The 26979-nt window shown below is 42.3% G+C and overlaps 1 pseudogene; it reads right to left on the bottom strand.

Moving 5' to 3' along the window:
* Nucleotides 1-26979, bottom strand: part of LOC130110590 (uncharacterized) — a 93709-nt pseudogene that overhangs the window by 53902 nt on the left and 12828 nt on the right.

The raw sequence follows: 26979 nt of genomic DNA on the forward strand, positions 1-26979 counted from the left end.
CCATGAGTGAGTGAGTGAGTGACCACAATTTGCATCACATAGCCCAAGGCGGCAGTTGCACAGTGCCATGGGAAACAAAAACAAAACAGAATAGACGTGTTGCATTGCAGTTAGGGAACAGAATCACATAATAATCATAACAAAAAAAATAAATAAATAAATAGGACGAGGGCCAGTCCTCACTAACGCACAGCTCAAGCATATGATTCCTTGATTCTTACTTTAAATCAGAAGTGACTACAGGGGCCTGGGGCCTTGTTTTGACATTCTGACTACATATCCACAGACCGTTCAAAAGTACCGAATAAAATCACTGTTTTCTAATAATTTGTTATTCACATACCGCGGTAGCTAACCTGTAAGCTAGCCAACTAAGTGAAGAGAAGTTCAAGTGCCGCCATGTGTGGATGGACCCAGCAGGAATAGACACATCATTATGTTTATTATAGTGGAGACAAATTCTCAGAAATTGGAATGTAATGAGCAAATAAACACAGCCTTGGCATATTTTTACTACTATAATTATTTTAAGGAATCTTAATGTACAGAAAAATAAAAATCTACAACCTGTGACACAACAAAATGGATGATATTCCAGAACTCCATTTTCATTTTTCTCAGAACACATTTTCAACCCGTTAAATGTGACTTTATACTATCTTCCACCACTATTTCTGTCCATCTACACAGCCGATGCTTAAACCACCACAGGACAGGAGTGCAGAGAAGTTTATGTATTGGAAACCATACAGTAGGTCATGTGATAAGGGCAGGTAGACGCAGGCGCAAGAGGGGATGAGAGTTCAGTACACAAACAAAACATATAGCCATATCTACTTTATTTATTTATTCATTTTGTGGCTACTGGTGAATCAGAAAAGAAGTGGTCACAAAATCGGGGGACATTTATTCCATTGCCTAACCAACACGGGGATCGCCGGTTCGAATTCCTATGTGACCTCCGGATTGGTTAGGCATCCCTACAGACACAATTGGTCGTGTCTGCAGATGGGAAGCTGAATATGGGGGAGTGTCCTGGTCACTGCACTAGTGCCTCCTCTGGTCGGTCGGGGCGCCTGTTCGAAGGGGGGGGGGGACTGGGAGGAATAGCGTGATCCTCCGACGTGCTACGTACCCCTGGTGAAACTCCTGACTGTCAGGTGAAAAGAAGCAGCTGGTGACTGCCCATGTTGTATCAGATGAGGCATGTGGTAGTCTGCAGACCTCCCCGGATCGACAGAAGGGGTGGAGCAGCAACCGGGACGACCCCAAAGTGGGAGAAAAAGGAGGGAAAATCCATAAAAAAAAGTGGTCGCAAAATTAAAAAAATAGTCGTATTGGCAATCATATTAGTTGCCATCTGGAGCCCCCGGTGTGCTAAAACCTCAGTTGGCTTCTGTAACGTGATATTTTTGTGTATGAAGGAAGATGTTGTGATTTTATATATATATATATATATATATATATATATATATATATATATATATACGTATATATAACTTTGTTAAAAGAAACACTCAACAGTAGGGAAAGTGCTCAAAAAATAAGGAGCAAAATAACCCAGTTAGTCAAATTCTTTATGAATTTACAAGTCTGTTTCATGCCATAAGCAATCATCAGCTGTCAAGAAAGGTCATATAAAAAAAGGCTTTATTGACAGCTGATGACAAGTCCCATGACTAAATGATAAATGACAAATCAAAAATAGCAGGAGCTATTTAAGAAGGAAATCTTGACAAAGTAATGTTTTCTAATAGAGAAAGTCTGCTCAAATGTTGCACTCTTGAATTAAAAGCAGTGTGGCCTACAAACAGGGAACCATATGTTACATAACACCACCATAAAGGGAGGGCAGCATTTTAACTGACCGAATCGAGATAAGGCGGCATCAGTCCTCGGGGCGCAGGACGCATGATGCACCTATTCATTGGTCCCACAGAACAACAGGCCCACAAGATGCCCAACGCAGCAATAATAGATTAGTTTTTATGTCCCACAAAATAACAATACAATAAACACAAATAAATAAAAGGGATTTTTTTTGTTATTAAAGTTGTATATTTTTTTTCAAGGAAGCGATTCAATATGTCTGTGAATTAATAGGAACCAGGGTGAAAAACTGCTACTTTGTCCACCAAGGCCTCTCACAATGTCGTTAATTTTATCCTTCCCCTGACATTTATGACAAAAAGGCCTATTTTCCCATAAGTAAACAGAGGTAATACTTTGATTTTAGTAATGTGATTATTGTTTGGTCACTGTTTATAAAAGGAGACTCCTCCAGGGACTGGTTCTGTTTCAAATATCCTGTTGTGGCAGACAGGATTCTCAGAGCAACAGCCCAGTCTAGATGCTATCAAGACGTCACTGTCTACAAGCAGGGCAGCGGCTTAGCTCACTTTCCAGTTTCCTATTTCGTGTCTTACTGCTAAAGCAGGTTAGACAAATCTTGACCCAATGTGATAGTTTTTTTTTACAGCCCCCTCACCCTAACTGTTTTCTAATTTTCATAGTTTATTTATTCCATGTTTTTCTCTTTTATAATTACCTTGTTTTTTCATCTAGTTTCACTTAATGCATGATCATATTGCATTGCACTTTAACATACAAAATATACTTTATAGAGAAAGAGAGAGAATGAGAAAGCCACTTATTTTGTCATTGTACAGTTGTTCAGTTACAGTCAAACTTGTCTTCTGCATTTAACCCATCCTGTTGTATAGGAGCAGTGGGCAGCTGCAGCGCCCAGGGACCAAGTCCAGATCTTCTTTCCATTGCCTTGCTCAGGGGCACAGACAGGAGTATTAACCCTAACATGCATGTCTTTTTGATGGTGGGGGGTAACCGGAGCATCTGGAGAAAACCCACGCAAACATGGGGAGAACATGCAAACTCCATACAGAAAGGACCTGGGACAGCCTGGGATTCGAACTTAGGACCTTCTCGCTGTGAGGCGACAGTGCTAACCCCTCGGCCACCGGCATAACATTTGATTGGCTGACTGACTTATTGATTTATTGATTGATTGATTAATACATTCAATCATTAAATGGGGCGGATAGTTATACTGCTACTTATACTAAGAGGTCACTCTAGGTGGATGCCTAATTCAAAGCAATGGCAATTTGCAGACTTAAAAGCAAACAAACAAAAAAGTTACAATGTCTCAATACCTGCCATAGTGATGAATTCAATGATAAATGAGACCTCATCACACAAGCACTATGAGGGGGAAAGGCTATATGCTCTCTAGCTTTTTTCTGGAGTAAAACTCACATTATTATCCACCCCCACCATCCATAATGCTCACTGGCTGGGCCTTGAAGGGGACAGTCTTTTCCCTTTGTAAGCTGTCATGGCAAATAAGACGGCAAGTGTGGTAGTAGTTAAGTTCAGGGTTGAATTTAGGTAGTGTTCTTATGTTGAACAAGGAATTTGATAATCTATCTTTGTCTTTTTTTTAGATACCCCCCTTTCTTTTTTTTTCTCCCCAGTTGTACTTGGCAGAATAACCCACTCTCTGAGCCATCCTGGTCGCTGCTCCACCCCCCTCTGCTGATCCGGGAAGGGCTGCAGACTACCACATGCCTCCTACCATACATGAGGAGTCGCCTGCCACTTCTTTTCAAGGGAGACATTAGCACATGGGAGGATCATGCTATTCCCCCAGTTCTCCCTCCCACCCTGACCGACCAGAGGAGGCACTAGTGCAGCAACCACGACACATACCCACATCCGGCTTTCCACCCACAGGCGGCCAATTGTGTCTGTAGGGACGACCGACCAAGCCGAAGGTAACACGGGGATTCAAACCGGCAATCCCTGTGTTGGTAGGCAACAGAATAGACCGCTACACTACCCAAACGCCCCCATCAATCTTTGTCTAATTAGTTGGATTCTGAGAGAATGTCTCTGGAGTGGTCAGTTCCAAGTTTGCATGGTAGAACAACCATAACAGCTTACTGTGACCGGTAGGGCCATGTGACTTTTGGAAACACTCTTACGAGTCATTTTTGGAGACTTGTGAAATCATTCACTCTGGCCATTATTGGATGACCTCCTTTGCCATATGGGGCAACAAAAACACAATTACCCTATTGCATAGCTGAAACACATAGGGTCCAGCATGTTAGACTAATAAAATATGAGGTGAGTGGAAAGGTGACATGCCACCGTTAACCAACCTCACCCTCTTGGTAGACTTGTGCGAAGTTGCGAAGTTGCGAGATATTGCACTACAACACTACCACCTTCAGTCTAACCCACACCACCAACACTGTCCTCTACATCTACACCCCTTTACATCCTTTATACATAGACACCACCATCACTGTCCTCTATATCTACACCACTTTTTATCCTTTTTAACAATGTGAGTAGATGTAGACAGGCTAACAACAAGTACTTACTTATTCTTAAGTAATTTGTTAGTCGTTTACACATTTCATTATGACTAATATTATATTCTTTGTCCACCATTCAGTTTAATTTTCAAACTGATTGAATATGTGGCACAACACACCAAACCAATGGATTATAAAAAACTCCTGAAACCCACAGTGGGCGATAGGACCCCCGTATGTTAATCTGAATGAAATGAGCCTCATCATAATGCTGCTGGTTTGATGATAAAATGGAAGCATGATGGGAGGTTAAAAGCCAGGCTTGACAAGAAATGGTTTGCAATAGACTCAGAAGGGCCCCCTGGTTGAGGCCACTTTTGCAACAGGGAACCATCCATCACAAATGTGGTGTTGGATCCAATTAGGTACAAAACTCCATGGTTTTGAAAATGATGTAATTTATTATACCATGTCCATTGTCTCAGATAATACTGGTTTCTGATTGGCTGGAAGTTGTGCATTAAAACCATACAGTGCACAGATAGTTTGGTTCAAGTTTAATCACTTTTCTCAAGTATTACGCTGTACGATAGCTGTGACCCGAGGACAAGGTCTACAAAGGTGTTTCCTTCGTAAACTGCGAAGGCCGAGCGTTAAATGAGGCCGTCTGGTCTACAGAGGATTTGCTATTTGTGTCACCAGCTGTTTTAGCCCTTACTCTTGCACCACGAAGCACTGTTTCTGTCACCTAGCAACCTTGACAGCTGCAGTTGACAAACAGTAGTGGAAATGGAGCCAGAATTTTTAATTCAATTTTATTATTTTGTTTTGACATTTAACAACGACCATTTTACCAATGTTAGCATTACTAACGTCTGGTAATGTTTCCTATTATCCCATCTCATCTCATCATTAGCCGCTTCTCCGCAGTCGGGTCACGGTGGCAGCAAGCTAAGTAGGGCACTCCAGATGTCCCTCTCCCCAGCAATGCCCTCCAGCACCTCCTGGAGGATCCTAAGGCTTTCCCAGGCCAGATTGGACAAGTAGTTCCTCCAGCGAGTTCTGGGTCTACCCCAGGGTCTCCTCCCAGTTGGACATGCCCAAAAAACCTCAAAAGGAAGGCACCCAGGAAGCATCCTAATCACATGCTCGAACCACCTCAACTGGTTCCTTTCGACACAAAGGAACAGCAGCTCTACTCCGAGCTCCATCCGGATGTTTGAGCTCCTCAACCTATCTCAAGGCTGAGCCCAGACACCCTACGGGGAAACTCACTTCAGCCACTTATATCTGCAATCTCACCCTTTCTGTCACTACCCAAAGTTCATGACCATAGATGAGGGTTGGAATGAAGATTGACTGGTAAATTGAGAGCTTTGTCTCCACTCCCTCTTCACTGCAACGGCCCAGCACAATGTCTACATTACTGTTGATGCTGCACACTCTGTGGAAGTTATTTGCCTCCACATTGTACATTAAAATCTTTTAACGCACATCTCAGAGTGGATTAGCCCTTACTTATTACACAACCATGTTAAAAACTCAATTCTGATTGATCAATTAAAGCATTCTTCAGTCGGGTATTGCTGAACAGTATATGTTGTGTGCTGCAATAAGAAGGGCAAAGTCCAGCTACGCAACAAAACGTGAACAAAAATTCTCTTCCAGTAACTCCAGATCAATATGGAAAAAACTTAAGGAAATGACAGATTACAAAAAAATAAAATAGATAAATAATAAAATAAAAAAAACACCCGTGCTCCCCTCCAGATAATGACCATAACCTCCCAAATACATTGAATAAGTTTTATGCAAGATTTGAAAAACCTACTCCACCAGCCATCTCCCCTATTCCTACGCCAATGCCACCCTTCTGCATCCAGGAGGATGATGTGAGAGCAACATTCAAAAAGCTGAACATCAGGAAAGCAGCAGGTCCAGACAGCATCAGTCCTGCTTTGTTGAGCTACTGTGCAGCACAATTGGCCCCAATATTTTCCACCATATTTAACACCTCTCGAAGTCAATGTGCAGTCCCGCAGTGCTTCAAACTCTCCACCATCATTCCTGTGCCAAAGTCCTCAAAGATCACCTGCCTCAATGACTTCAGACCAGTTGCCCTAACATCAGTGGCCATGAAAGCATTTGAGCGCATCGTTCTGTCACACTTGACATTTTACACCTCCCCAACGATGGATCCATATCAATTTGCCTATCAAGCCAACTGGTCTGCTGAGGATGCAGTTAGCATAGCCCTACACAATGTCCTGCAACACCTGGAATCACTAAACACATATGCATGCATCCTGTTCATAGACTTTAGTTCCGCCTTCAACTCCATCAACCCACTCAAACTCTTTACCATACTCTTGGATATGAACATTGATCCAGCCATATGCCACTGGATTCGGAGCTTCCTGTGGAACAGGCCACAGAGGGTGAAGGTTAATAACCTAACCTCACACCCTCTTACCCTCAGTACAGGTGCTCCTCAGGGCTGTGTTCACTCCCCCTGGCTCTTCTCACTTTCCACCACGCACTTTACATCCACGGATAGTTTTCTGAAAATAATAAAATACGCAGACGACACAACCATATTAGGCCTCATCTCCAACAACGATGAAACCCAGTACCGCACTGAAGTAGACCAAGCTGTCACTTGGTGCACAAACAACACTCTTCTGCTTAATATAGCCAAAACCCGAGAACTCATTATTGACTTCCGATGCATACCAAATCCTAAAACACCCATACAAATGAACGGAGACCCCATCACCACCATCAACTTTTAAATTCCTTGGAACATACATCAGCAATAACCTGAAATGGAAAATTAACACTGAACACATCATTGCAAAAGCTCAACAACGACTTTACTTTCTTAGGCAGCTTAAAAAATACCGGATCAAACATCAACTGCTCATTCTGTTTTACTCAGCCATTATCGAGTCCATCATAACATCTTCTATTACAGTATGGTATGGTGGCACGGACAGTCAAACACGGAAAAAACTGCAGCAGATTGTCAACAAGGCACCCAAAATCATAGGCAACCCACTCCCCTCAGCTGAATCTCTACATACTAACCTCTTCCAGCTCCTTCCCTCAGGGAGGCGCTACAGGTCACTGTCAACAAAGACTAAACACGTCGCAAAGTTTTTTTCCCCCTAACCATAAGGACTCAGAATTCCTCCCTATAATCCCCTCCTCACACACCATTGGCATAAATACCACCATTCACCTGTTATGCCTGATATGTTTATTTCTGTTATTGTGTAACTGTATTGTCCGCGATAATATGTGGAGTGTCTGTTGTTGTCCATGTGTATGTATTGTGCTGCAGAGTGTTAATTATACCAAAAACAAATTCCACCGGACTTGGTCATGTGGCTAATAAAATAATATATTGATCTAATCTATCTATCTATCTATAGCAGCAGACTGTTGTCAAGACTTGTCAAGTTGCAGCTTCGTCACTGTTCCTGGTCCGTTGAATTTTTTTTCATTTCATGAGGTGTTTGTAGGCTAATGTTAGCAAGCTAAACATTAAATAAAGACGTTTGGTCAAAATGATTTTAAATTATTATTTCCTGTCAATTGTTGACATTTTTTGTAAGGTAAAGCGATATCACAAATGGGCTAATACATGACGAGGTGGCCTTCTGTCAAAAAATAATGACCTGTTTCAAGAACTGATAAGGATTCTCAAATCTCACTTGTGATTGTGAATCACTGCTTTAGCTAAAATGGCCTTCCCATTGTAATCTACGTTGGCTGAAATTCTGATTGCAATCTGCATTATGTCTGTCACTTGCAGTCCATTTTTTTTTATTGTGTTAACTTGAAACCTGAGAATCTTACCTCTCAACAGTTTCTTTGTCCTCTCTGCTAGAGCAAGCATGCTGCTTTTATTTGATAATGACACCAATATCACTATCATTTGTGTGATAGTATTGATGCCTATGGTAAGTAAATATGGCTGGTTAGCGGAGCGGTGGCAGGCAAAAAAAACCCCACCTCTGTCATTTTATCTCTGACCCCTCCCCAGTCAACTCTCTGTGGAATGCCTTCGATCTTTGATTCTCTCTCAGATCTTCTCTCCCTGTCTCCGGCGATGTCTGCCTGTCTCTTTTTCTTGCTCTGTCGGTCGTCTATTTTTGCATAGTTTAACATTTATTTATCAAAGACTTGCATGCATGCTCTTTTTCATTCTTGCCCTGCTTCATGCTCATAACAGTTATGCACCACAATGCCAGGCAGCTGCTCAATACAACTACAGTCCCTAACTTGAACCAAATTTTGACTTTACCTTTTGTCGAAAACCCTGTTCTAAAACCTTTTAATTTTTGACATATTTCTCTCTATCAACTTCTATGCATCTCTCTTTTGCGCTCTGTATATTTTGGGGACTTTAATCCCTTAAACTTCGTTTCTTCATCTTTCTATCCCTCTCTATATCTTTCTCGCTCCTTCTTCTCCCCCATTATAGTCTTTCTCTGGTTTTCTCCACTCTCAATTTACTCTGGACCCCCGCTGTCTTGGTATGCAACTGGCTGAATATTGGATACCTAAGAGGTCTATTAAGCATTGTGAGTGTGCGTGCATGCGTGTGTGCGCATACAGGTGCATTAAAGTGCACACACCACACTTTTCACTCTAACATATACTAACTATTAATTTAAGGGTATACACAAAGTTTGACATCCCGCTAGTACAGAAATAGATAAAACTTGTGTGTGCATATGTGCACATGCGCGTGCACACAAACACACACACACACACACACACACACAGATCATAAACAGATTGTCTGTTAGGCCCCGGTATCTCTTCTCAGCATTTGTGGATATGATATAACAATCGTGGAGGCATACTGCAGGGTGAGCTTTCACACAGTGTTCCATTTTGGACCATGTCACAGGTTTCTATTTCAAACTCTTCAAATATTGGAAAAATGCAAGCGCAGGCAAAAAATATGATGAGGGTGTGATTTATTATGCAGGCCTCCCAAGGAGCAGACAGTGAGAATATTTACAAGAGTGCAAAAAGTTGAAAAATAGAAAAACAAAATAATCCATATTCAAGATCAAAAAATATTACAAAAGGTAGTTCCTCAATAAATTAAATATATTTAAAAAAAATTATACAATCCAAAAAGCAATCTGAACATTCATTAGATGTTACCTTCTTTGTAACCAATCCAAGACTGACTCGACCAGGGCCCCAGGCGGGGCTTTTAAAGCAGTGGCCCCTCCCACTACACTTAATAATTACTTTAAAAAATACAATTAACACACTTTCCTACCAAATAAACATTTACTGCCCATTAAACCCAAATATACTATAGGGAATTCAGGGGCAGCCAGGAAGCGAACCCGGGACTCCCATACCACGGGCAACTGTGCTAACCCCAGTCAACTAAAGGGTCCGACCTGTTAGCCAAGGGCTAGCGAGTCTAGTCATCCGTGGTCATTACATTAGCCCCCTCCTTCGAGAAGCGTGTCCCCACACTTCAGCATATCAACTCCCTCATGCCTCTGGGTGCGCACACTTATGATGGCTTTGTCAGGTCAAATTGTGTCCGAGCTGCCAAAATGTGTCCGGGTGATGTCACAATGCAATCGTGACAAGATTCAAGATCCTTTATTTGTTATGTCTCATTATACAAGTACAAGCGAGGAAAACTATTGTGTTTCGGCTCCTCAACACTGCAGCAAAAATTGTAATAAATAAGAAAAAAGCAGTAATACTAATAATAATAAAAGTGTGTGGTGTATGTAGGGTGTTGTGTGTATGTGCATGTGTGTGTGTGTAGGCCCACACTGAATACATGTGCATATGTGTATGTTGTTTTTTTGTATATTTGTGGGTGTTTGTGTATGCCAAGCTACGTCTGTGTGAGTATGTTTGTGTGCAAACTGATGATCCGCTGAAGACCACAGGTCTGTACCAGCCAGTCCAGCACCTTGTTCAAAAGCCTGGGTACTTGGTGGAAAAAGCTGTTCCGGACCCTACAGGTCTGAGCTTTGAGGCTGGGGTACCGCTTGCCTGACAGTAGCAGCTGGAACAGTCCATAGTTGGGTGGCTGGGGTCTTTGATAATCCTACAGGCTTTGCTGACACAGCGTCCATTGTATATGTCCTGGATGGAGGGAAGCTCGCATCCACTGATGTCCTGGGCTGTCCGCACAGCTCACATTCCTGACATTCCTCTCTCACTGTAGTTTGTAGAGTGGTAAAATTGCAGGCCAAATCAGGTTTAATAGTGGACTCTTTTTAGCTACATCGTACAATATATGCATGGGGTCACCTTTTACATTCGACTTGCAATAGTTTAAATTAGGATATGTTTTTTGAAAAGCACGAAAAAAAAGCATACTTTTAGGCGAAAGTTCATCTACTGGTTGATCACCTTGTTAGCTAGCTAGTACCACCTAGCAAGGAGGTGGTGAGTATTGGGCCAGACGTCCTATATGCCAAAAGGAATACAAAGCGGTGCGGTGGTCTCTTGCTTCCTGGTGTAGTGATCGCCGCGGGTCCATCAGGACCTTAGCATATGGCCGCTCCTATGCAAATGTGTCCGCAGCAGCACCTTCTCGTGGTACCGCCTGTTTTCACAAAGTCTGCTGCGGGGGTGACCTGGTTCCCAGCGGTATAACTGGGTGGGTCGATTGGACTCATTAGCCTTGGTTGACAGCCATTCTAGGATAAGGACAACTCTGATTTCAAACCTGGGTAGATGAAGCTTGTTAGCCTGTCGGGCAGTTCATCTTGGAGAAGGCAAAATCTGATTTAAAACTCCCACTGCCTTGCGGGTATACTCGTCTACTGGAAAGGCTTTGGGAAGAAAAGCTGAGGAAAAATCTGCATCAGTCTCCATTGCCAGTCACCTCACTAGTGTTGCCACTGGTAGCAGTTGGTCTCGGACGACAGAGTGGGGTTGATGATGTGCAACTCTTCCTCAGTTTAATCATTGTGCAAGTCATCAGTCATCCATCACATGATAACTAGATGGTCCTCATCGCTGCGACGGACAAATAACAACAACAGCTAGCTAGCTAGTTTGCTAGCTAGCTAGCTGTTCTATAAACCTATTTCCCATTAAGATGAAACGTCCAGTATTTGCTATTATATGTTTTTTTGACATCAACGACAAGTTAGCTAGGTAGCTAGCAACCCACAAAAAAGGTCACAAACTGTTATTTTAAACTACCTGGATGAATGCGAGCTGTCACGATTGCATTGCGATGACGTCACCCGGACACATTTTGGCTGCCCGGGCACAATTTGGCCTGAGAGCCTCACAGTCTCACCATTCCACTTCTGACACCAATCTAACAAAATTCTGGGGGCAGCCGGAAAGTGAACCCGGGTCGCCCACACCATGGGTGACTGCACTAACCAGTCAACTAAAGTGTCCCACCCGTTAGCCACGGGTTAGTGAGTCTAGTCATCATTGGTCGTTACACTACCCCTGCTTCGGGAAGCACATTCAGCATATCAGCTCCCTCACACCTCTGGGCACCCGCGCTTCCGATGACCTCACGGTCTCACCATCCCACTTCTAACACAAATGTTAGCAAATTTGGGGGCAGCCTGGAAGCGAACACGGGTCGCCCACACCATGGGTGACTGCACTAACCAGTCAACTAAAGTGTCCCACCCGTTAGCCACGGGTTAGTGAGTCTAGTCATCAGTGGTCGTTACACTACCCCTGCTTCGGGAAGCACATTCAGCATATCAGCTCCCTCACACCTCTGGGCACCCGCGCTTCCGATGACCTCACGGTCTCACCATCCCACTTCTAACACAAATGTTAGCAAATTTGGGGGCAGCCTGGAAGCGAACACGGGTCTCCCGCATCATGAGCGACTGCACTAACCAGTCAACTAAATGGTCCAACCTGTTAGCCAAGGGCTAGCGCGTCTAGTCATCCGTGGTCATTACAATACTTTAAAGTCATCTATATTTTCATAATTTCATTAAAATTTTCCTCAAACCAAAAATTAGCAAATTAGCAAAAATTAACATTACAAAACATAGTGTGTATATATATATATATATATATATATATATATATATATATATATATATATACAAGTATAATATATAAACATCGTGTAGTATAGCTTATCAATTAAACTCCCACCTTAATTTGTTGTATTAGGACTACGATATCTGATTTAGGTTTTGTAGTGCATCCCAACAGACTATTCGCATCCCCCAACCCAACCAAAAACAAAACCCTGCTTTAAGCGTGTTCAAGCCAGCTGTGACACTGCTATCTACTCATTGTGTGTCTAATGACACCATAACATTTCCATAACTGGATTTACAAAATCTGTCAGACACTATCTGACACCAATATTTTTTGTTGGGACGTAACCTCCATGCATGAGAATTTCCCTCTATGGCAGTTCGGCCAACCTACCTGTTTTCAATCTTTTATGTATCTACCCTTAACTGATGGGTTCTGTCAGGATTTACCATGACTTCTTGTGGACTGGTTGTCGCATCTCTCTTTTACTACTGCCTGCAATGACTGCATTAACACGCTATGATTTATAACCATTACATTTTTAACAAGTTAATTTAACAATGTTTTTGTCTTTAAATGGAAGTAACCTCAGTCATTGATATGACTAAGTTTTTATTTATTTATTTGTTTCTGTTATATTTAGTATATATTATTAACTTAGTGTTCATTAGTGTAACATCTCGAAACAATTGTATTAATATTTTAAGGGGAAAACATGTGGGTCTTAATAGTCAGGAATTGGTACTATGCATGACACTGCCTCAGATACATTTAGTCCAGCTTATTACTTTAGCTGGTCCTGGAATCTCTTATGTTCATGTGCTGATGTTTATGTTTTGAGTCTTGGTGGAGGTTGAAAATGTATTGCTTTCAGGAATTGCTAATTAGCTGGTTTATTAATGACACATTGAGATATTTTTTATTGCATTTTATTTGTGTACTTATTCTTTTGTTTGGGGATCCACCCCCCATTTTCTCCCCAGTTGTACTTGGCCAATTACCACACTCTTCTGAGCCATCTCGGTCGCTGCTGCACCTCCTCTGCCGATCCAGGGAGGGCTGCACACTACCACATGCTTCCTCCTCCTCCACATATGGAGTCGCCAGCCACTTCTTTTCACTTGAGAGTGAGGAGCTTTGCCAGGGGGACATAGCGCGTGGGAGGATCACACTATTCCCCCCAGCCCCCCCCCCCCGAACAGGCAACCCGACTGACCAGAGGAGGCGCTAGTGCAGCAACCAGGACACACACCCACATACAGCTTCCCACCCTCAGACACGGCCAATTGTGTCTGAAGGGATGCCCGACCAAGCCAGACGTAACAAGGGGATTCGGACCGGCGATCCCCACGTTGGTAGGCAATGTAATAGATCGCCACGCCACCCGGACGCCTCAGAACTGAGAGACTTTCAGATGTTTGTCTGCGTTACGTCATCAAGATGACACCATGGATTCGAGCCTCAGTTTTGCACTCTCTTGTACTTTTTCCTGTTTTATATTTGTTTAGTTTCCAGCACCCACTCACCGATCACATACATCAGGTAATAACTCTTAAGACTCCAACTGTCCACTGGACAAACTGAACAGACTTTTTTTGTTTTTAACTTAACGTTTTAACCGAAGTCTTGCCGAGCTTTTGGCTGATGCAGCTTTGCGGCGGCGGAGACACCGATGGGGTAAGCGAGCCAGAGCTCTCGTTGAAACTGCGAGAGCGGGAATTCGGCAGGTCAATTCACCTGCCGAATGTCCACTCTCTGGCAAACAAGATGGACGAAATGCTACTCCTAAACAGAACAAAAAACCCCTCCAGATTTCTAGATTTGCTGCCCTGTGCTTCACTGAAACCTGGCTTAGTGAGCATACACTGGACAGCACACTTCATCCACTGCAATTCGCTTAATTTTACAACAACTAACTCTTAACTCCCTGGGAGAGATAAATGGAATTTTTTAAAGAACTTATTCACCATTGAAGAATTATTGTTATTAAAAATGTATGTCAACTGGCCTTGTGATGGATTGGCGGCTTGTCCAAGGTGTCTCCCCGCCTGCTGCCCGATGACTGCTGGGATAGTCTCCAGCATCCCCCGTGACTCTGAGTAAGGATAAGCGGTTTGGATAATGAATGAATAAATGAATGCCAACTGAACCTGGTTCTAATGTACAAAGACAAAACATGAGGGAATGAAGTGGACATCAATATAACAGCTTAAGTATTGGTTCATCTGTATCCTCCACACATCATTGCATATTTGAAAATTCTAGCTCTAGTGGAGCTAGATAATGGAGGTGCTCCATTATCCATTATGGAAATCTTCTCTTTATTAACATGCACTTTTTTTTCTTAAGTGAGCCTCCTGAGACCCCAAAAAAATGTTTTTTTTATCATTTTTTTTTTTACATAAATTAAGTGTTGGAGTGGTAAAAAACACATTGCAAAGAAAAAAAGCGTTAAAACTTGATGTTTGTTTTCCAAATTTTACAATATGTCCACTGTAGTGGACAACAGGACTTAATTGTTTAATTGTTGTGAAACTTATTTATGATCCACATATTTGATTTGGCAAAGATACTAAGGAAGGAGAAAATGACTTGTACCGATTTGCTAAACAGAGGGACTGAGCCGGGAAGGATGTGCAACAAGTTAGGGCGATCAAGAATAGAGATGGAAATGTGCTGACAAGTGAGGAGAGTGTGCTGAGAAGGTGGAAGGAGTACTTTGAGGGGTTACTGAATGAAGAAAATTAGAGAGAGAGAAGGTTGGATGATGTGGGGATGGTGAATCAGGAAGTGCAGTGGATTAGCAAGGAGGAAGTGAGGGCAGCTATGAAGAGGATGAAGAGTGGAAAGGCAGTTGGTCCTGATGACATACCTGTGGAGGCATGGAGATGTTTAGGAGAGATGGCAGTGGGGTATTTAACTAGATTGTTTAACACAATCTTGGAAAGCAAGAGGATACCTGAGGAGTGGAGAAGCAGCATACTGGCACCAATTTTCAAGTATAAGGGCAATGTGCAAAATTATAGCAACTACAGAGGTATAACGTTGATCAGCCACAGCATGAAGATATGGGAAAGAGTAATAGAAGCTAGATTAAGAGGAGAGGTGACAATTAACGAGCAGGTTTCATGCCATGAAAGAGCACTACAGATGCAATGTTTGCTTTGATAATGTTGATTGAGAAGTATAGAGAAGGCCAGAAGGAGTTACATCATGTCTTTGTAGATTTAGAGAAAGCATGCGACCGGGTGCCGAGAGAGGAGGTGTGGTATTGTATGAGGAAGTCAGGAGTTGCTGATAAATATGTAGGAGTGGTGCAGGATATGTATGAGGGAAGTGTGACAATGGTGAGGTGTGCGGTAGGAATGATGGGTGGGTTCAAGGTGGAGGTGCGATAACATCAAGGATCGGCTCTGAGCCCTTTCTTGTTTGCAATGGTGATGGACAGGTTGATGGATGAGATCAGGCAGGAGTCTCTGTGGACTATGATGTTTGCGGATGACATTGTGATCTGTAGCGAGAGTAGGGTGCAAGTTGAGGGGAGCCTGGAGAGATGGAGGTATCCACTGGAGAGAAGAGGAATGAAAGTCAGCAGGAGCAAGACGGAATACGTATGCGTGAATGAGAGGGAGGACAGTGGAATGGTGAGGATGCAAAGAGTAGAGGTGACGAAGGCGTATGAGTTTAAATACTTGGGGTCAATGGTCCAACGTAATGGGGACTGAAGAAGAGAGTGCAGGCATGGTGGAGTGGGTGGAGAAGAGTGTCCGGAGTGATTTGCGACAGAAGGGTACCAGCAAGAGTTAAATGGAAAGCTTACAAGATGGTTGTGGAGGTGACAGAGTTGAAGATGCAAAGATTTTCATTGGGAGTGACAGGAAGTGACAGGAAGAAATGGAAACGAATGATCTGCTGTGGCGACCGCTAACGGGAACAGCTGAAAATAGTAATAGTAATTGTTCAATTGTTCTCAAACGTGAATGATTTAAAGGCTAAGTATGTACATGGAAAGATCTACTGGAATCATCCAGTAAAATATAACACCACAAACAAAACAAATTGCACATGTAGATGGATGGATGGATGTATTAAAGTCACCGATTTCATTAGACATTTGACTCTAGACGGTATTGCATGAAACATTCTGACTTTTTGGAGACACAGAGGGACATGTTGCACTTTATGCATCTCACAAAGGCTTTGCTTTTACATCCAGCCATTCTGCATCTGGAAGCATTTGGAATGTTCAGCATTTGGGGCAAATGCTGAACATTCCAAGGCTGATTTTCCTGAGCTTTTGCACCGCGAATAAAGGCATCAGCCAATCACATTCTGCGGAATGGACGTGATTTCACAACTCATATTGTCAATGGCGGACCTGTTGATCATTTGTGTTTCTCATCACCCTGTATTGTATGACAAAGGAAGGACACAAAAATTATAAAGAAGAGGAACTGGGGGAAATAGTGTGAGCCTCCCACGCACTATGCCCCCCTGGCGAAACTCGTCATTGTAAGGTGAAAGGAAGCAGCTGGCAACTGCAGCCCTCCCTGGATCAGCAGATGGGGTGGAGCAGTAACCGGGACAGTTCGGAAGAGTGGGGTAATTGACCAAGTACAATTGGGGAGAAAAGGGGGGGGGGGGGGCGTGAGACGTGACAGATAACTGACACGAAAATGCAAAATTTTGTGTCGGTTATTTGTCACGTCTCTGGTTTGTAAAGGCCTATAGACGTCAAAGTAGACCTCACTGTTAACCCTCACCTTTCACAATTTTATTGTTTAGCCATCAAAGTTACAAGTAGATAGCTTTGATTGAGAAAGACAAGCACACACAATAATGTAGCACAATTAACATGTTATAAAAATGTTAAAAGGGATAGTTCACTTGAGAACACTTTTGCACTTTGTTTTATATGTCCATCCTTCTAATGCAGGGGTGGGTAATCTTATCCAGAAGTTTGGGTGAAGGTGTTTGTACCAGCCAAGCAATTACACACTTGTGTCTCCTAATCAAGTTCCTCAGCAAAGACTCTACTGGCTGATTAGTGGGATCAGGTGTGTAACTGTTTGGTTGGAACTAAAACTTTCACACACACTAGCCCTTTCTGCCCACCCCTGTCTTAATTAATGTGTTAACTTTTTTTCCCCTTATTAATTTTTTTCATTAGGTTCAAAAGTAAAATGTTGCGATCTATTTCTTGGAACACATCTCTGTATGCTATCCTTCCATTTTTGCACTGATTAAAAACCTCAAAACCCTATGTGTTGGTTTTGGCCGACCTCATCTGGGTCCTCCTCATCTAAGCGTTCCCCCTCTTCTGTCTCATACTCTCTCTGGACTCTCACCCTCTGATAAATCGATGTTAAAATCTCCCTCAGTGATTCTGTTAAGAATCACCCCTACCCCGTCATAGAGCTGTCTACTGAAAAAAAGAAAGAAAGAAAAACAAACTTATGTAAAAAGTCCTGATGTCCACTCCAGAGGAAATTTATAAATTAGTGTTTTTCAAATGAAAATCAATAAGCTTACCTCTGAAAACTCAGTCAGACATTCCTCATATGTTTACTTACTGGAAACAATTGAAATATAACATTAAAACATGTTTTATTTATGAATATCATGCTTACCTTTATTTTTTCCGCAAAATTCGCTTACTGAGATGGCAGCCATTTGGAGGCGGTGACAGGCACGTTCGCAAGGTTACGCCCCCCAAACGTGACGTCATTCAAAAGCCACAGTTGTCCTTTTTAAGGGACAAGATGACTTAATAGAGTGGCATATATAGTATGACAGATATGAGCGAAAATGTTATGTCCACCACAGTGGACAAAAATGAATTACTGGGTCGCAGGATTTTATTTTGTTTTTTAATTTTTTTTTTAATTATTTGGCGTTTCCATTCAGTTTGTCCTATTCACAATTTAAAAGCTCTACACACCTACTGAGATTAAAAAAGACTACTAGGTACTAAAAAGCCAAATGATAAATGGACTCACGTATAGTCTGACGTTTTCCAATTCTTTTGTAACTTTACAGTGTTCTTTTAGTCGACCCCTGGCTTGTTTATCACTCTGTGAAAGATGTGAGTCCTGTAAAGAGAAAGTAAGCACTTGATTTTAGCCAGTCTGCTTGTTTAGAAAAAGGGGATAAAGTGGTTGTAGATGAAGAGGAGACTGATGAAGACAGTGATGATCTAATGTGCTGGACACGAGTATCACCTACGTCGCCATGGGTCTTAGGGTCTTTGATGCCCTCCATACTACGTAGTCAATTCTGTGGGATTTGGTCCTTCCTCTGAACGGAAGAAACCCTCCATGGGGTGGTGAGATATGTCTCTTTTTTGTTGACTTCATGAGGGCATTCGGTACTACCTTCCTGCACTCATATATCAACATGTTTTTAGCTTAAAAAAACTATAAACAAATAAGGTCTGCTATCCCTTAAGGGGTTGTATTATGGAAAACAATATTAGTCTCATCGTTGGTTGGATTTTGCTATATGCGAGAAGTAGTACAATTTTCATTCTTTCACAGCACTTGAATAATGTCTCGTTTCACCAGTTTTTTTTAGTGACCAAATATGCCATTTGAACAAGTTTTTTTTTAATATATATTTCCCCCATTTTCTCCTTTATTGTGCTCGGCCAATTATTCCACTCTTCCAAGCCGTCCCGGTCGCTGCTCCACCCCCTCGGCCGATCCGGGAGGGCTGGAGACTACCACAGGCCTCCTTGATACACGTGGAGTCGCCTTTTCACCTGACCGTGAGGAGTTTCGCCATGGGAACGCAGCGTGTGGGAGGATTACGCTACTGACCCGCCCCTCCGCTCCCCTCCGAACAGGCGCCCCAACTGACCAGAGGAGGCGCTAGTGCAGCGATCAGGGCACATATCCACATCCGGCTTCCCGCCCGCGGACACGGCCAATTGTGTCTGTAGGGACGCCCGACCAAGCCGAAGACAACACGGGGATTCGAACCGCCGATCCCCGTGTTGGAAGGCAACGGAATAGACCACCATGTCACCCAGAGGCCTGGCCATTTGAACAAGTCGTTTAGCATTGCCCTTTGGGATGATGTCAAACTGAGAACAAGCAACTCAGATTTTGCATAAGGCCGCCCATGTGGAGAACAAGGTAGCCTCTGGCCTCCCGTGTGGAGAACAAGGTAGCCTCTGGTTAAGCAGCTATTTCTTCTGTCAGGGGTGGCCGGCCAGTCAGAGTTAACGGTTTATGATCAGGGATGATCAGGGTTGGGCAAAATTCTTTGGAAAGTAGTTCAGTGCATGCATACTGAATACACTGCCGAAAAAAAATGTAATTAGAGGCATATGCAGTTACAATATTCAGACAGAGTAATTTATTTATGCATTTAGAACACATATTCAAAAGGCACATGTGAAACAGTTGTGTTGTACCATTAATCGCTACAATGACCAAGGCTATCGATTTGGCGGTTTTGGATTTTGAAAGTTTAATAACTTTGTGGGAAAAAAAAATACAAACCTACTGCTCCCTGAATGCTCCTAAAAGTGCATATATTTGCATTAAAATTAGTTTTAGATCAATTGCACAAACAAAGTTAAGATGAATCCTTATATTCGTGCCACATTGTAGTTCATTCCTTGGTGTTACTGTTATCTTCCACTCCATTATGTGAATATCTGTAAACCATCTGCCAGTTATTGATGCACTCTACTGATGTGTGGTGCAAACAAGAGGATATGTGTGCCAGCTAAATTGAAAATAGATCATAGTTTTTTTGGTTTTGTTTATTTTTTCTAACTTTTAATTAGGAGTTGGTTGGCACCAGGGCCAAAAGTTTCACCATGTGGGGGTCGCGGGGGATGCTGGAGCCTATCCCAGCAGTCACTGGGCGGCAAGCGGGGAAACATCCTGGACAGGCCACCCAGCCATCACAGGGCCAACACACACAGTCACAATTTAGTATGGCCGATTCACCTGACCTAAATGTCTTTTGGATTGCGGGAGGAAACCGGAGCGCCCGGAAGAAACCCACGCAGACACGGGGAGACCATGCAAACGCCGTACTGAGGACGACCCGGGACGACCCCCAAGTTTGGACGACCCAGGGGCTCGAACCCAGGACCTTGTTGCAGTGAGGCGACCACTGCACCACTGTGCCACCCATACCATATTCAGCCCATACCAAAAATTCCCAAAAATTCCCGTCAGGGTTTGAAAAGCTGCGGCTGTACGCCTCTGTAGAATAGCTGAATCAATACATTTGTAGGGACACCGACAGAATCATAACTGCCGATGGATTTCAGTCAGTGTAGTTTTTCCCGAGCCTCTTTTCTCCTGCTTTGTCCCTTTTTTCTCTCTGTTCCTCTTTTTCCTGTGTTAATTCCCCCCCCCTCCCACCTTGCCCATTCTTCTAATTGATTCTAAACCTTTCGCTTTCTTTTTTTCTCATTCATCAGAAAATCGTATAAAGGGCCATATTTATTAGAGGTCCACAGATTTGTCTGGACATGAATAATGAGCCCTCTACAAATCTCTGGTGCGGCAAGTAAAAGGATCCCCCTGAAACATTTATTTAACAAGGAATATTAATCAGGGGAAAGGGTTGGAGAGCCGTGTTCAGACCGGCTACATGGATGAACAGTCATTAATAAATAAAGAAAATATCCCAAAAAAATTAAGAAAAAAAAATCGGAATAAAGACAAAGAATAATCATGTACAAAATACATAATTTAAAAAAGTCAATATAAATACACAAACAAACAAAACACCATGAACACAGAACAGCTTATAAGCATAGACCCCCAGTAACAAAAAAAAAACAATGACGATGGAAACAACAAACAATATATGCTGATTACAAACATACCCATATAAACAAACATACATGTATACGGCCCATAGCCTACCACTTCTACTTTCAGCTGCTCCCATTAGGGGTCGCCACAGCGGATCATCCATTTCCATCTCTTCCTGTCTTCTGCGTCTTCCTCTGCCACACCAGCCACCTGCATCTCCTCCCTCACCACATCCATAAACCTCCTCTTTGGCCTTCCTCTTTTCCTCTTCCCTGGCAGCTCCATATTCAGCATCCTTCTCCCAATATACCCAGCATCTCTCCTCCACACATGTCCAAGCCATCTCAATCTTGCCTCTCAAACAAACAGAATCGGAGACAAGGGACAACCTTGGTGGAGAACGACACCCACCGAAAACGTGTTTGAATTTGTGCCGAGAATATGGACACAGCTTTCACTTTGGTTATACAAGGACTGGATGGATTATAGCACATGTGTCAATAACAAGGCCCGCGGGCCAAACACGGCCCTCCGCAATATTTAATCCGGCCCTGCTGTCAATCCTGGTCATCAACTGAGCTTGAAAGAGCTTGTGTCTGTGACAATGCAACGCTGAAACACAAGAGGGCGCTGCCGCACGTCGCTTTTCCCCCATAGTAACGGAAATGCTGAGTAGCATGTTCCTGCAGTAGCATCGCCTACGTCACCCGAGTAACGTTACCTGAACGTATGCTTTGCAAAGGAGATCGAGAGCTAGCTAGCATAAACAAACGGAGGCGAAAGAACGAAAAGCAGACAAAGAGTATCGACAGTTTCAAGAGAGGTGGGAAGCTGAATACCTGTTTTGTGAGTTAAAACAAAAGCCAGCGTGTCTCATATGGCAAGAGTCGCTGGCAGTGTTCAAAGAGTGCAACATCCGCAGACACTTCGAAACGAAGCATGGCGAGCAATATGCTAACATGGACATGGCGCAATGGCTGCAGAAAGCCAAAGACTTGAAACGCAACCTTCAGCATCAGCAAAGCATGTTCACTCGCACCAGTAGTGAAAGTGGGGGTGCTACCGAGGCAAGTTTTATCATTGCAGAGGAAATCGCAAAGGCTAGCGAGCCGTTTAGCGAAGGAGAGTTTATTAAAGCCTGCCTTGAAAAAGTGTGCAACGTCGTGGGCCCTGACAAAAAGCAGGCATTTTCAAAATCCGCCTGTCCCGAAATACTGTGGCTAGTCGTGTTGATGAACTGGCCTCCGATGTAGAGAGCCAGCTAACAACAAAAGCCAAGGACTTTGTTTCATACTCACTAGCGGTAGATGAGAGTACAGACAGGAAGGACACAGCCCAGCTGTCCATGTTCATCTGAGGGGTTGACACTCAGTTGTCCGCCACTGAGAAACTTTTAGACGTGAAACCGATTCACGGGACAACAACAGGACAAAATGGAACTGCCCTGGAATAAACTTGTTGGACTGACAACGGATGGTGCACTTGCCGCTATATTGACAGCACTTCCATCTTATTTTGCTGATATAAAGAATTACCCACAAATATGAAGGGGGAAAAACTCTATTTTTATTTTATTTAATCCACCTGCTAGCCTACTTGTAAACATAATTGTTATGGTCCTGTCATCCATGTGCCCTCTCCATGCAGGTTCTCGCCAGTCATGTGTTTGGTTTGATTGTGTGAATAAACACGCCAGTTTGGCTGCATTGACGTTACCTCTGAGTCATATATGAATTTAATTGAATTGAATTGCCTTTTATTAATCCCCAGGTTGGGGAAATTTGAATGTCACACCGGCAGGAAAATGAGAAGAAGCATACAGAGTATTGAAGTTTACTGTACAAAGAGACCAATCAAATATACAATAATCCTAACAAACTGTCTGTGCTATATAAAAAGCATATGGGTTGCAACCATAACAAGAATCACTGTAATGAATGTCACGGCCCCCGATTTTATTCACAACCCTCAGAATGGCCCTCAGTAAATTTGGATTTGACACCCCTGGATTATAGTGATTCAATTCATTATAAATAGCCTAACCATATAACAATTAACCTCGGCCTGGCATACTGATCCAGATCCACTTGAAAATAATAGACCACTATTTGACCAAAGTTCAATTTCATTTAGTTTGTAGACCCATACGCTGAAGCATATAAATGCAACCTTACATTTTGTAGCACAGCAAAAGCAAATTAAAAGGCAAACTATGTGATGGTAGAATGATATGGGGCTTCATTTATCAGACGTTCTGAACATGTGTTAAGCTGTACGCCTCACGGGCCTAATGATTGCATAAAAATATATACGGTGTAGGCTAATTAAAACTGTAAGGTGCAATTTCACTCTGGTTTTCCAATACATAAATAATACACGTGTAAATAAACATAGTCATCTCCAATAATCTGTGAATAAACTTTCAGTTGAACTGAACCACTGATTTACTTCACGGCAGCAGCACATGATATATACCAACATTCTTACCTTGGGCTGCAGTCCAAATCTGTTTATTTTTTTTCACTCCGAGGTGACAATGATGAAAGTTTCACGGGCGGCGGGTAATGTAGGCTAAAAAAATGTGAAGCCTGTGAACCCTACATGGCCATGTGTCCAGCTTTTGGACAGAGAGTCTGGTTTTTCAGCTCTCTGTCCAGCGTACGCTACCACGCCTGAACGGACACCTACTGGTATCAAATAAAAATTGTGCATGCTCATAAATTCACTCGGAGTACTCAAGCAGGCTTTGTTACACTGCGCCTTATTGGCTGTAAACTGAAATAAATCTGCGTTTTTATTCACTAATGGTGTGTGCGGGCACTCTGAAAGTGCGTATTTACAATCACAGTTTATTTCATGATCAATATTATTATTTAGCAGGTTATCGGCTGATGATGTACATGTAAAATCAATTATCTTGTGTTTCATTGGTATGTATGTATAAATGCTCATATCAGTGTGTGAATGCTGAATGTAAAAGTCAGTCAATTTGCAGAAATTAAAAACTACTTATACAACCGTGAGTGGTGTAAAGAAAATACATTCATTATGAATTATTCATTATGAATTCCATGAATTTTGCAAGCTTTGCCGAGTTGACATTGATGTGAGCAGCAAATGATAGGGAGCTATTCAACCACATGCTACAGGTCATTAAAACAAGTATGATAGTTGGTCAAATATTGGCCTTCCCCATCCTCAGCCTCACCTGCCACCTACGGCTTTTTCATCATGGCATGAATATCCACATGGGCAATGATATCTCTGTGTACATGGATCAGGGTCAGGAGTGTTAGACTGTTTTGGGTCATGCTGCTCTGCAGCCAGGTTTTAAAGTGTCTGAGAGTTGAGAAAGTTCTCTCCGAAAAAGCTAGAGATGGGTAGGCACATTAATAGTTTTAATAGCACACAAACTCTTGACCCGGCAAGTTCCCGCCACTATTCATGCATGAGCGGGAGTAGCATGCCTCGCTCTTGGTGAAAATGGCAGATTCACTCGGATCAATTATGCATTTATTTTCTTACCAACCAAGTTATAAAATCAAATTACATTTAATTTATCATAATGAATAAGGGGGGGGTTATCCTCAATAATTAAGCCATTTATTAAAATAAATGTAATTTAAATTATGGATGTAGTTTGTCTACATTTTGCTCGTGGGTGCTGCAGTACCCTCCACACCCCTAGTTCCAGGGGCCTTGGAATTGTCCCAATAAGATAAAGGACAGGGCATCTGGGAAGGGCTTTATCAATGAGAGTTTCAACAATCGTATTGATATATCCCCAAAAGGGTTTGATAGTAGATCAGCACCAGAACATTATGTAAGTAGTCTCCTCTAACAGAGCCAGGACATTTAGTGCATAAGTCACTGTCAACCAATTTTAATCTAAATCTGCACACTGGTATAAAGGACAATTCCTTCACAAACTTACTGAAATATGTGATAAGTGAGAGATTTAGATTAGGGGAACTTTGGTGTTCCAGACTGTTGGCCAATTTCAATCAAGATTGGACTTTTGGTTACTGGGAGTGGGTTGATGTCACAAGAAGAAAGTTAGTTATAAAGTTTTTTTTCCACTTTTTTTCCCCTTATGTATTAAGTTATCATGTTATTTACTTTATTTTTTTCCTCCTATCCTTTTTTCTCATTCCTACTGATTTACTCCTGTCTCCAGAGATGAGTTCCTTATGTGCTTGATCTGCAATTTTTTTTCATATTGTTTCAATGAATAATTGATCACAAAAAAAATGGATGAACAATCATGCAAAATTGATGGTGCAGGGACAATCTGACACCACTATCCCAGGATAGTAGGCAAGGGAAGATGAAAGGGGCGGGGAGCATGGAGTATGATAGAACGATGGGAAAGAGATGAGGAGGGATGTATGGAGGATTGTGTGGGGGGAGTTGTGAGGAAAAGAAGGAAGAGTCGTGGGTGTAAGGAAAAGAGGAAGGAGGTGAGGGAAGAAGATGTTGAGCAGAATGCTCAATAGGGGAGGAGAGTGGAGGGGAAAATAGAGAGATGTGGAAAGTAGAATACAGGTACAGATCATGAAGCAGTATTACAAAGGGCAAAAAGAGAAAGTTAGTGGTTGTAAATACTAAACGGAGAGAAGCAAGAGAGGGGTGAGGAGGTAGAGCTGATCAAAATTAAGAAGGGGGATTTGGTGGAGGATGGGAGAAGAAGAAATTGAAGTGGGAAAGGAGAGCTAGTGATTCGGGGTTCAGGGTACTCTTGAGATATGACCCTATAATCCTTTGGGATATGACCTTTTGATCCATGGGGATATGACCCTATGATAAAGGGTAACAGAGGGGAGACGCACCTGTGCACAGTATTCAAGTTTTAGTGTTAAAACACATTTAGTGTCAGCTCTGTGACTGGTATGTTTTGGTGGCTGTTGTTGTATATCGAAATAAGAGGAGGTAGTTCAAATCCTGATTCTAATTCCAAACCCCCCCCCCCAAAAAAAGGAAATGACAGAAAAGCTGACTTTTTTATAGATGATAACTTTCACTTTACTTCACTTTCTACTCTGAGCTTGAATAAATTCCAAAACAATTATCCCTTATTTTGGCTGGGATTATCTCACATGGGCATTTAACTAGACACCTTATATATAAAAAAATATTTGACTCTTAAAAAATAAAAAGAGCTTTTGAAGGCAGCATTCAGAAATATTTATATTCATCAAACCCAGCTTAATTTCCCTTGCAGGAGCTCCTCTTTTTTAATGGCATTTTCCTCAAAGTATAATAATTGTTTCGCTAAACCATTCAGGCTGTGGGTGAATTAAGAAACTAAACACATAGAATAAAGCAGCCCAACCTTCTCAAACTTCTGTCATGAAGGAAGCTGCAAGAAGAGGTCCATCACCGGAAAAGAGGTGAGGAATACATGAACAAGAGAAGAGAATGAGAGGCAAAGCATACATTGGGAATAGTAATACACCATCATTACAACTGTTACTTTTACAATGTAATACTTAATTTATGCATGTGAATACAATCAACACTCATTAAAGTTGATAAATGTAAAGGATATAAAGAAATTGGGAAAAAAAGTTTGTCTTCATATATTTGTCCCGGAATTGTTCACAAATTGAACAGTTAGGTATCCACAATGTTTAAAATGTGACTGCCGGATTTATTTTTGTGTCACTATGAATGACCACTTTTGCTTTTTGTATTCAGTTTACTGCAGTTTGCAGTGGGGCTGAGTAAGGCCTATGATGCACCGAGAGCCATGCTAAGCACTCATGCTGCATAATGATTTCCTCTGACATCCAGGGGACAGGATATGAATTTTTCAT

This window comes from Lampris incognitus, chromosome 1 (assembly GCF_029633865.1).
Source record: "Lampris incognitus isolate fLamInc1 chromosome 1, fLamInc1.hap2, whole genome shotgun sequence".
Lineage (NCBI taxonomy): Eukaryota > Metazoa > Chordata > Actinopteri > Lampriformes > Lampridae > Lampris > Lampris incognitus.